This window comes from Homalodisca vitripennis, chromosome X (assembly GCF_021130785.1).
Source record: "Homalodisca vitripennis isolate AUS2020 chromosome X, UT_GWSS_2.1, whole genome shotgun sequence".
NCBI lineage: Eukaryota > Metazoa > Arthropoda > Insecta > Hemiptera > Cicadellidae > Homalodisca > Homalodisca vitripennis.
This window is the reverse complement of record NC_060215.1, coordinates 107,232,552-107,246,133: the sequence shown is the minus strand read 5'-3', so window position 1 is coordinate 107,246,133 and position 13,582 is coordinate 107,232,552.

Genomic DNA, 13,582 nt, shown 5'->3' with positions numbered 1-13,582 from the left:
AGTATGAAGTCATCTCTGTCTGGCACTGGCGCTACCACCATTGCTGGGCTGGCTGGGGCGGCTTCTGTTTACAGGTACAGGTAATATTTCACTCGTTGGCAGGACCCCGACCGTATTCAGCTTTGGCGGGCCGCGGAAAAGATAATTGGTAGGTCCCCGCCATCTGCCACCACCTGCCCCCGTACAAGTCTGGCGGGGCTGGCCCGGGCACAGGTAAAACTATCCCAAAAAAACCGGTCTGAGCACGGGCCTGTTTCCTTGCCTCCATATTTTCACTATTTTCACTCGACTTACATCACCTGTTATAACTATGTCGTGTTAAAACTATATTGCGTGTTATAGAAAAGGGTTACTTGTCTATTTAAGAAGAAAGTGCATTCATATTATAGAAATACTTGTGCTGCATGATATTTTCAACTGTTTCCAGTTTAAATATTGAAATAACTTAAGTGTGAAAATAATGTTACATAAACAGACAATTCATAGCCTGGTACAAAAGATGCTATCAAGTTCATTCAGATTTATGAGAACCGAAATGTGTAACAAAACCGGTGCGGCCGTTCCCGCCGTAATGTACTGAAGTACATTTTTGAAAATTAAAGCAGATTTCAGACACACTTGATAACTTTCTTACAAAATTGAATATACATTCAACAGAACACGATTCTATTTTTTAATTCCGTAATGTCTTATTATATATTAAAGATACTTGTATTATCTTCCATTCCAGGAAGATAATAGTAGATAATAGAATGCCTAGAATAGCACTGGAGAAGGAGGAAGAAGACCAAGAGGAAGACCGAGAGGAAGATGGGAGGACCAAGTGTGGAAAGACATAGAGAGAAGGGGACTACAGAAAATACAGGTGGATGAAGAGGAGACCTGGAACGATAGACTAAAGTGGAGGAGGCTGTGTACGACGACCCGTGAGAACGGAAACGTCTGACGATGATGATGATGACTTGTATTATCTAACAATTCAACACGGGAAATTAATATTTGTATTATTTTTGTTTTGTTTTTAAGTTTATATTATAGCTAAGGTTTGTAATTCCTCCATCTTCGTAAATGGCTATTATAATACAATAATTACTTTCAACCCATTTATCTTAACATTGAAATAAGCTGTAGAGTTGCACGTAAAATTACAATTTTTAATATGTGGTTAATTAATTTAGGGCAGCTGTAACATTTCTTTCGGACGTAACGATTAAATATTTTAAGTACCCTTAACTCGCTTGGTTTGCGGTTACAACGGGGAAACATTTTGTAATATCGCTCGTCCTCGCTGGCTGGTCCAAGGTCACGCGCCACATAATACATGTATGTGTGATTGAAACAGGGAATATTCAGAATATATGTTGAGAAGGGTTGATTCAATGTAAATTTTTGGTATAGTATAGCTCTAGTTCTCCTTTGTTTTGGTGCAACGTATGGAAGATGACGCTGTCGTATACTTGACTTCTAGAATCTGGCTGGAGCCATGTTCGTCTGAAGACATCCAAAATAAGGTCGGCGATGAAGAAACTCAAAATGAACTCTACATCGTGTTGACATCAGATACACACATAGACTACAAATTATAGTGTAATACTGGTGAATATGTCTCGTTGTCTCATCGAGTGCACAATTAAGTGCGCTACATTGCTTTATACGCGATCTCTAAGAACGTACTTTCTACGAGCCAAGTAGCTATGGCGTGAAGGGTTGATTCAATGTGAGGGTTGAGTTCAGCCTAATTTCGCCTTCCTCTCAATGCAGCGTCTGCTGGAATCTTCTGCTGTCACATACTGAAAGTTTTGCGTATTTTGGGATTTTCTCTTTATAATTCCGAATACACATTTACATCGTCGCGGTTGAGTCACAAATAGTTTTCAGAGAAGAATTGGGCTGCCAAGGTTTATTGTAATTGTTTATACATTTCCAAATGTTCGATGTCTTTGTGCTTGGCAGAAACTCTCCTATCATCCCAAAGCAGTTAATATGAGCCGAGCCCATTCCCTAATTACATGCAACTTGTGGCGATGGACACTTTTCTACGTAACCAATCTTTTACATCCTACCTTTTGTTTCATTGAGGCCCACTCTTCGTACTGGCATATAAATACGTTGGGTAAATTTCCATAATAACATATTATTATGTAGTAACGTTGATCTAATTTCTTATTCACTTTGTATTACAATAAAAAGCAATAGTGAGTGTGATAATTATCGTTACAGAAAGTAGTCATGTTTATACTACAGCAAAATTATTTATATTGTAACTAATAAAACAATCTTTGATTAAATCTGAATTCTATCCTACTTTTAAGGATCTTTCAGAGTTATAGTACATATTCTGCTAGCATTTACTACAAGCAGCAAAAGCTTACGATTTAAACTCAAAAGTTATGTTACTTAAAACCATACAAGTAAAACTGCAAAGAACTAAATTTCCCACCCTGGCGACTTGCACCAGATGGTTCTGGAAGGGTCGGGTTTGCCCCCTTAGCCTTTTTTAATGGCAACAATAGAAACTAATCAAGCCCTTTGCTATCAGTTGGGTCAGCCATAAACTTACCCTAAAAAAACTCTGACCATCGACACATATGGTATACTCCCCCGCAAACAAAAGAATATGTTTTCACTAGTTTAGAAATGTCGTGTATGGAAACAAACAACAGGATCCCTGAGGCACACAACAGGTTTGAAGTATGCGTGGCCCCGGTGTGGATAAGACAATTTAAATTTTTGTCAAGGAAAAGGGTCAGTTTTCGGTTTTAGGCTAAAACTTACAAAACTATGATTAAACGTTTATGAATAAATATCTTTATTAAAGAAATCTTTATACATACTTTTTAACGGTCAACTAACTTTTTTAAAGCCATGAGTCAGCTGATATTAGATTTATTAATATCAATTAATATAAGTTAATATAACAACACAAACGCGATTGGGTAAATATATATATATATATATATATATATATATATATATTATATATATATATATTTATTTATTTATACACATATATATTCATCATGACTTTAAAACGAGACATCTCCCATATTTCTGCAATAAAAAAGGCGTGAAAGTGTTTGAAGTGATGCACGATGGGGGAAATCCCTGCTTTAAGGAATTTTTTGTCCTGTGCCAGAATACGTCGTTATTGGAGTGTGCGTCTCTGGGACATCTCTCCCCTACCCACGAACCTCAGTGGCTTGAACATTTGGACTCAACATACAGATGTTCAATTGTTCGTAGTGTGTGTGGGGTTTACCCACCCTAGCGTGTTGTAGAGTTGCGTTTTTGTGGACATTTATATTGTTTTATCGACTACCATCATTTTCTGTCTCAAGTTATGAGGGATTAAAGTAGAAAGAGAAGAAATTTTTATTAGAAATGTAATTCTTAGATTAGAGAACTAAAGTGCAGGAGATGATTTTTATGTCAGAAAAATATTATAGATGTGAGGGATCTCTGCCTACGCATATTGCTGTTGTACTAATCATAACGGAGAATGACATGGTAAGTAAATTTAAAATACCAACAGGAAGAAAGATCAGCTATGGCAAAAACATGCACTTCAAACTGGACACTCTTTTTCAAATTCAAAATTATTAAAAGAAGTACAAAATAAAAAATTCCTTGATGCACATGAAACAATTTTTATAAAAAAAGAACCAAAATAATCTGGTAAACAACGAACCTGGGCCTTTTCAAAATTCACAGTTACTTTATTTGATTTAACTAAATATCAACTTTATTTTTTTATATATACATATAACATACTGTGCTGTCATAGAATATTATCTCTTTGTATTTTTAATGACATATGTTTTATTTAGTACAAAATTGTTTATGTTACTATTGTTATTATTACCTTTATTCAGTTGTGTGAGTCCGAAGATGTTCTCATTGAGTACGAAAGGCCTCACAAAAATAAAAACTTTATATTATTGAAGAGTTTGTTTAAATTAATATATAATTTCCAATAAGACAAGAGCTTCAAGAATGTAAGTAAATTTATGTTGTATAATAATTTTACTTGCTTTAATGACTGTATTAAATAAAGTAATGAGTAAACCAGTGTGATAACAAGGGGGTTTATTTTGCTATTAAAATAAACCTTTATTTTCATACCACACAAACAACAAAACTTATTGTGATGGAAGAATCCCTGCTGCGAGTGTCAGATTTAACATTGTTCTTATAAATTTAAACTCGAGGTAGTTTATCTACAGACGGCTCTTATGAGAGACTTTCAGCCTATACAGAAGGCGAGAAACATTCCTAAAGCTATTAGAGTTCATTATGTTACAATTTTATTGCACCATTCCTATTTCTTCATCGTTGCATTCTCACGAACTATACCTAGGTAATAGGTGTCAGTCTGATTATTACTTACTTGTGCATCAGTATGTGGATCTGTATCAGCATCAACTCTTGCAGCAGCACTGACGACTGTCCATGCTTCTTCGTGTCTCCTACTGTTTCCACAAGGGTCACCTCAACCGAAGCTTCAATCCTCTTCTGGTTCTCGTTCATCACTGCCAGTTTGGTTTGAAACCTCCTTAGAAATAAATAAAATACGTCTGTCCAAATAAGTTATTTTTCGCATAAATTTAAAAAAACCTATGAGTATTTACACGAGTATCCTATAGCTTCGAAGGGCAGGTTACTGAATTTCCGATGTTTCGTCCTTGGATAGAGCAGAGGCCCCCAACCCCTCACGACCCATTCACAAACACGACTCTAGGCTAACTACTATATGCACTAGCACTAGGTAAGATAGATACTGAAGAGGAGGAGTTGTTTTGACAGTGTTGGGGTGCGGAGGGGGAAATGGCTGCTGTGTCGAGTGTTGGACTTTCGTTCCGGACACTACGGTGTAACTAACCGGTTAAAATAGAAAATTGCAAGGTATTATAAGTAAAATCCTTACTTTTAAATGCTTAATTCATTTCCGTATTTTTGTGTATCCACAGACCGGAAATGAAGCCACTCACTTAAATGTTTATAATCGAAAAGTTGGGTTTAGAAGTCCATTTTTGTGCAAATATAACCTTTGTTTTTAGTTACATTAAATAAAATCAATGTCGGAAGTATCCCGGAAAAACACGTTCGTATTTTATCCGTAATACTAGTTTCATACAGCGTTCATTAAAAATAAAACAATATCTTCAGCTATTAGACAGCTTTTTAAAAACTCTATTTCACACACGTTGTAAATAGAGTTCTTATATATTCTTCCGTATCATTGAGTATATCATATAATCTACTGAGCAGCTGGAAGATAGAACACATAATACAGTTATAGGATCTGATTAAATAGATCTGATTAGTTCTAATTAATTATAGTCAATTATATTTCGGAAAAAAAGAATGTGGAATCATAAAAAGTTATTATATATATATTTTATAAAACCTAACAAATGTTTTTCCTATTCCTAATCATTAGATATATTCCTTTATCTACACAATCATAGTTTTTTAATCCAAGAAATAAAAGAAAAATATTTTGTACGCTTTTTACTCCAAAATAATAACAATAAATTAATAAACCCAGAACACTGCTTAGTTCAGTGGCAAATCGGTCCTACCAAAACAATATAAACACTTAGGCTATATAACAAACTGTTTTTATATGGCAGTCAGCACCCTTTTAAAATATTAATTTGTAATCAGAAACATATTTATGGATTAAAAATAAATGTATTTATTGGCGGACAGCTAAATATAATTAACAAAATGAAAGAAAAAACGAGATATGAGGGCAAAGGTATCCAATTTCCTTTTTTTCAGTTAACAATAAAATTGCATGATTGCACATTAATAATTAATCAGTGTTTTTCCAAGGGTGGGTTTGCAACAAGCACCATTTTCTGTAAACAATTGATTTTCATAAAGGATGGAATACAACTTGTAATTTATCACAAATTTTGAATCTATAACAATTATTTAAAAAGTTATCTTAAATTTAGACCAAATGGATATTTTGTCTTCAACATGATTTGACGAGCTTGCTCCATGTGCTTTAATTTTAATCTGTTGTAGTTTTCATCAGGGCATGGTGGTAGTTGGTGTATTCCTTTTAGTATAGCCTAAGCATGTAATAGCAAAATTGTAGTGGAATTTGTTAATTTTAAAATGTTTGTACTTATTAAAAAATAGTTTGAAATTTTAAAAATACGCCCTTTAAAGAAACAAAATATTTTTTTAATTAAATTAATAAAACTTTTTAGGTATTGTACAAATATGTATTTTAAAAGAATAGTTTCATGTAAGAGATCAGTACAAGACATGAATTTATGGTTGCAACTTAAAACGTCAATCATCGTGAAACATCAAGAACAGTTTATTCCGCTTCCTTTCAAAATCACTGTCTAGAAAAGCTTTACATTCAGTAGTTGGTCAAGCACGGAGTTCGTTATAAAACTCCCTAAATGAGTCCGGTATAAATTCACTTAATCTTTTTTAAGTTTTCCACCTTCGCTCTTTTAAGAATAACTTTACCACAAGGGTGTAGGTGACTTGAAGTACATCACCAATATGTTTGGCCGTGAAGAACGTATGATCGATTAAACCACGTACTTTGGTAAGTCCCTTGATATAGTTTTTTATACTCAGATTATAAACAAAATGATATAGGTTGCTAACGGGAAATTGTACCTTTCGTTTATTTAGGGGTATTTTTCCCCTCTAGTTTCTGCAGAAATGGAATACTTTGGAAAACTTTGACTATTCCAAGTTTAAAAATCAAAGATTTCAGTAGCATCTAAGATTTCTCTCACAGTAAACTTATCTTAGTTTGAGCAGCTAATAATAAGCTCTGTAAATCCTTATCACAGGGCAGGAAACTGTGTCCTCTCATCGGAAAGAACTGTTCTAATTTAACAAATCTTCCACTATCACTCAAGTACAGACAAATCGTGAAAGGGTTTGGTTTTTGTTTTTTACATTGGAGTTGTTCGTATTCATCATATAATGTCATCTAACGTGTTTGTATATCTAAAATTTCATCATAGTACAGTCTGAATAATGTAGGTTTTTGTTATTTGGCTGCAAATCACTAAGCACTTCACAGCTGATGTTTTAAAGGGGCAGATTTGAAGCAAATCAGTCATTTTAATAAAAACCAATAACTTTTCAGCTAGAGTTAAATATAAAGCAAAAGGATTTTCAGGCGCTCTTTTAAACCAAATCATTCAAGCTATCTTCAAAGGACACAAACCGTTCAAAAACTGGATTTGGCAAAAAAATGTTAAATCAGCCCTTTAAAAAAAACCAGTCCCAAATTAAGTCAGTTCACGCCTAGAATAGTCTCATTTTACTTTTAAACTACTCGGCCACAATGTATAGTGTCATTATCTTCATCTTCTCTGGCATGGACAGCTTATTCAAAGGAATGATCTGTTGTGTTTAGTAATAACTGTTTTGAGTTGTAATGTTGTTTTCATATTATATAAAATTAACCATAACAAATGTATTTATCTAATAGGACAAAACATGACTATTAAAATCGTATTTTATTTGAATAACCACTTATACCATATTTCTTATACCTATCTTAAATAACCATATTTAAGACCCACCTTAATTCAAAATAAGCAGGAAAATTTTAAATTCACACTGAAGTAATTTAATTTATAATTAAAGCAAACCACATGGCATATATGTTTTAATATTCATGACACCAGATATTATTGTTAAAAAAATTATTTATCTATATATATAAAAATGAAACTGTTCGTGTGTAACAGCATCACTCACAAACGGCTGGACGGATTCGCCTAATTTTTTTTTTAATTTGTTCGTCTTGATCTGTAGAAGGTTATAGGATACTTTTTATCCCTTTCTCGATTCAGGATTCCGCCCCACTGGTTACAGAAATACCCGTAAGAAATGCATTGCAGCAAACATATGTTATTAAGTGAAAGAGTCTTTTCAAATTTTTAATCAGCTGTTCTTTGTAAACATATATAAGGACAATCACTTAACGTCGCAGTAATCCATCTGGAACCCTCATGTTTCTCGCACGGTCAATTATACGTCGCTTGCTCAAGAGTCGGAAACCCGAAGAACCTTTATATTTATGCTCCAAATAATACAACTAATAACGTTGTTTACCAAAACGCATTAAAATAAACAAAAAACTTTTATAATAGATTTTATGATATGCTACGATGTATTAGTAGAGCAATAAATTAATTGGAAAAACGTATAATAAAATTAGTATTTCTTTTCGATGCTTGATTGATGTAGCCCTCTCTACTGCCACGCGAGCGGAGCCGCGGGTTTAGGCTAGTTTAGTATATTACAATAGCTCGGTATTAACAATTTACAATAAATAGACTCAAATAAATTAAATCAGTTATATTTACTATAGGGGAACCCGGGGCGGAATGGGGTACTTAGTAAATATATATTTTTTTCATGTAAAAAGGGTTGATTAAAAAGGCTGAAATATTTTATACATGTTTATTGAAACATTAGCACACAACAAGAAAATATTCATATCTTAACTAAACATCAATAATTTTTTTTATATTTTGAAAATTACACCTATTACAATTTCCCGTTCTGCCCCGGGTATCGGGGCAGAATGGGGTGGTCATTAAATACATGTCAACATTTTTGAAAAACTTCCCTCCAAACGTATATTGTTAATTATAACTACTAAAACGTGTTTTGTCATAGCTTTTTTTCCTAAGGCTACTTAAACTAACATCAATTGTTTTCAAATCCTATTCTCAGTCCTCATCGTCACATAATTCACATAACAATACAGCTTCATCGTCCTCACTGTCTATGCCTGCGCATGAATTGTGAGCCCACTTTTTGCACCTACAGCACGATACCCACCCTTCTACTGATTTTGAATAGAACTCTCCACAATACAAACAGGCACAGTCTGCATCATCATCATCATCACTGTCATCATTGTCTTCATTTTTCTGCTCCTTCTTTTTTTCAAGTTTCTTCAGGTTTTTTTCTTTAGTTTCCTTACTTCTTCGATTTGTTCTCCTTCTTAAACAACCTCATTCTTGCTTTTTCTTGCTTGATACGATTTTTTTCTTCCCTTTCATTTATAGCCTCCATAAGTTCTCTTTTGTATGGCGATTCTGTTAAGATCGCAGTCTTCCCTTTTTTCCGATTTGACCTCTTTGTGGTGGCCTTAACTTTGGGAATTGGCATCACAACTTCGGGTGAGACTACAAATTTGGATGTTTCCCCTAATTGAGAGGCCTGGTTACCATCTACCCAATGAGAGCATCCAGGGACACTCAATCCATCATTGAGCCGGGGTTTCTTTGCCGGTGTTTGCTCCTTATCAGTGCAAAAAACTTCATCAACATCATTTGAGCTTGCTGATTGGCATTTTTTAACTGGAATGTTCGGAGAAGGCTCTTGGATAAGTTCTTTACCTCCTTGGTTAAGATCTTCACCTCCTTGGTTAAGATCTTCACCTCCTTGGATAAGTTCTTCGCCTCCTTGGATCAGTTCTTCTCCTGGTGATAAGACAGCCTCTTGGGAAGGAGGTATTTCAACAGGAATGTCGGTTACGTCTGCTGGGAGAAAATCTTCCTCTTTGAAGATGGAGGGATCAGTAGGCCATATTCCTGTAGCTTTAAACGCACTTATGGCAGTTCTCATATTGGCGCATTGAATATAGGCTGCCCCAAAAATAGTCGATATCTGGAATAAAGTTACCACTTTTCCTGGATTGCTCCGAAGCCATTTTCGGAGCTCCTCGCTGTAGTATCGACTTAAGGGGTTCATAAATGCAACATCAAGAGGCTGAAGCCTCTGGGAGCAATGCGGTGGAATACATAGCATGGAAACTCCATTGTCCCTAGCATAGTCAATAACGTTCAGGTTTTTAGTGTGTGTCGAGTGGCCGTCAAGGATAAGAAGAACAGGCGATGTTTTAGATGCATTAGAGAATGTAACAAACTTCTTGAACCATGCAAAAAAAGTATCTAATGTAATCCACCCCGAGCTGTGTACCTCTGCCCAACCCCCAGGAGGCAATCCCATCTCAAACTCCTGCTGCATTCTTTTCCTAGGAAATATCAGCATAGGAGGCATGTACGCTCCACTTGCTGACATGCAAAGGAGGGCAGTTACAGTTTCTCCTCTGTCTGCCGAAGTTAACAACCCAACCTGACGCTTTCCTTTTAGGGCAATGATTTTTGAATTGCTCTTTGGGTTAACTGTAATTCCAGTTTCGTCGCAGTTATATATTTGGGAGGCAGTTAGTTTGTGCTTGTCCACTACTTTTGTGAGTAACAAAAAAAAATTGTCAACAGACACTTTGTTGAACCCCATAGCTCGTGCACCAGATGTTGACTCAGGTGTCCGAAGAGTTAAAGTAGGATGTCTCTTAAGGAAGCCTGAGACCCAATCTTGTCCTGCGGTTTGATTATTAAATCTATGGCCAATGCCATTCCTTACAGCTAATTGATAAGCTAATTCCCGCAAGTCTTTCATTGACAAACCAAATAACCTAGCCTCCATAGATTTTAAGTAGGTTACTAGCTCTTGTTCCTGCTCATCACTAAATACTTTTTGAAATTTTCCTGCTGATTTATTAATTTTATAGTCAGGGTTTTCTTTCTTTTTTTTTACATATCTTTCCAAAGTTGATTGGGGCACATTGAACTGTTGAGACGACTTTTTGTAACCGAATTGGCCGGAAATAACTGCATCAACTGCGTTATTCATAGACTCGTAGGACCATGATTGTCTATCCGTTTTTCTTTTATAGTCTCGAACCATCTGAAATATAAAAAATAGCCTAAGTAATATGGTCACCAATAAAAATGAGTATGGGGCAGAACGGGGTACTTCCCCGTTCTGCCCCACCCCGTTCCGCCCCAGTGATATGTTTTAGGTTATGGAGGTATGGTGACTCAAAAACGATGTGTAAAGAAACATTCTACTACACGTAACATAAGCTAATTAAATGTACTTCAAGTATCCACTAATGATAGTTGAGCTTAAAAGCTGTAAATTGACCTTACCTTGGTTCCAATACCGATCAAATTTGCAACGCAGAAGCACGAAAACTATCATCAGCACACTCACTCCGCAAACATCAACGAAACTAACTAAACATGGCTGCCGGTGTCGAGCCGAAGTGGCGTGATCTAGTTACAGTGATTGCCGCTAGGTAGAAGCACGTGCTTGACCTCAAAAATCTACATCTTCATTCTGCCCCGCTACCCCATTCCGCCCCGGGTTCCTACAAATGTAATACACACTTTACATGTAAATACTGTTGAATCAGAAAATATAAAATCTTTTGTTACAGCATACACATGAGTTAATATGATATAGTTATACACATAATTAATAGATCAATTTGAAAATACTGCAATATAAAAACACAATTATTTTACGTATTTAAGTAATTGTTTGAAAAATGTATAACAAATAGAGAGTACATGACAAACCAAATTTTAAAAACCTACAACACTTTTTACGTACACCTTGGATACTTTACAATTTATTATGTATGACTAGACATCAGGAACTAACAAATAATTAATGGGAGTAACTCAGCTATCTCTGTGCAAACAGCTGTTTAATTGTATTACTCGAGACCTTATGAAAAAGTATTTGTATTTTTTAGTATCAGCAATTACTGTTAAACGGACTGTAGGTCCTCGTCGTAAAACTGTGAGGGGCATTTCTTACCTACTTCTGGGTCCACAGTCCTGGCCTGGGACTGTACTCGTATATCAATTCCATACATTAATTACTTTACAAGTAAGTTTATATTGGTTATTCCCCCTTTTGTTCCTTTATAGGTATAGTACTATATATAAGCGAGTTGATTTACTCGTTAGCTGCAACGAATAGTTTATTGTTGTGAACAATCATTAGTTCATATCTAATATTGTCACATTTGTATTTGTATTAAATTACCTTAAATAGTTAACTATACGAAGCCAATATATTTTGTTACCTTGAATAGAGGCGACTAGCCTAAAAACAAAAAGGTAATCGAATCTCATGTGTCTAAAAACACATACTTAACTTATGTACCACGAGTACAAGTATACACGAGTAATAAAATGTCTTAACGGAACTATATTATAACACAAATTCAGTTTTTAGTAAAATCTAATACAATTATTAAGAAATGTGAAAATTATTTGTAGTAACATTAGACTAATTATTGTTTAGTTGGCGAAGCCTAAGTGGAATAATATGCTACCTTTCATACCACATGGTGACGGATAAGTACATTCAAACTCCTGAATGTAAATTCATTTACAAAAATTAGAGAATTCCAAATAAAGCATTTACAAATCCAACAATGCAATTACATATTAATTATTAAAACACTTCTAAAAATATTTATACACCACAGAAATAAGGAATATATTAGGAAGCAAAACGATAGATCACAAGCAATATGTTAACAATTGGTCTAAGTATCCAAAAGATATTGTAAACATTGAACATCATACAATTGTTGCTCTATTTTAAAAATGTTGTTTGATCACGTCGAAAGTATTTGATTAAAACTGTACAAAAATATATGTCACCGTAATAATTATTTTATGGTACCTTAATACAAATTAATATAGAATATGTAAGGTTATATAATATAAAACAGCTTATATGCATACACTTATATTTCAGATCCATGTTGCAAAAATGGCAACTAATCCATATATTCAGCTTTCATTTCCGAGTTGTATGGTAATTGGATTCCACTCTAAATCACAAATTGAGAATAAAATGTTCTCGTGTACAGGGAGAATACAAGGTAAATAAAGATAAATAGTTGAAAGCTGAAGTTTAAGTGGCAACAAACACTGTAGACATAAGTATTACAAGTACAAAACGTTTTGTGGTAATGTAAATAATAAAGTACATTAATCTAAGGACTAATTGTAAATAAGTCAATTAAACAATTAGAACATTATGCTCTACTATTTATGATTTGATGTGGAATCCAATTACCATACAACCCGGAAGTAAAAGCTAAACATGTGGATTAGTTGCAATTTTGCGGCCTGGATTTGAAATATAAGTATGGGTGTTGGTGTGGACGTTTACTACAATCATGGCTTCCACACTGTGTAGACCTTCCCGAGCAGTCGTGTATCCACCACTCCACAAAGGCGCTGCATGAACAAAATTATTAATTAACATTACTAAATACTAATCCATTAAAAATACACAATTAATAGTAATGATGATTGTAAATATTTTTATTTCAAAAATCAAAACATTATCAGTACTTTAAACATCTGTGTAATAACAAGAACATTAATACTACATAAATCCATATGGGATACTGATCTATAACTGGTCCTTGCGAAGTAGTCATATCAGGTTTAAAATATTATTGAAATATGATCATAAACATTTCTTTGTTCAAAATGTATTATTGATGACGGATGATTGGAAAGGAATATTTCAAACGTCAATTTGGCTTTTTTTGTCAATTTTTGATTTTGGCGAGTTTATCACAACAATAAACTTGTGGAGTTATTTGGAGTGCCGATGTCCGAGCGGTCTAAGACGTCGAACTTTGGGTATGAATAGAGATAGCGCTGGTTCAAATCATGTGACTGTTGCA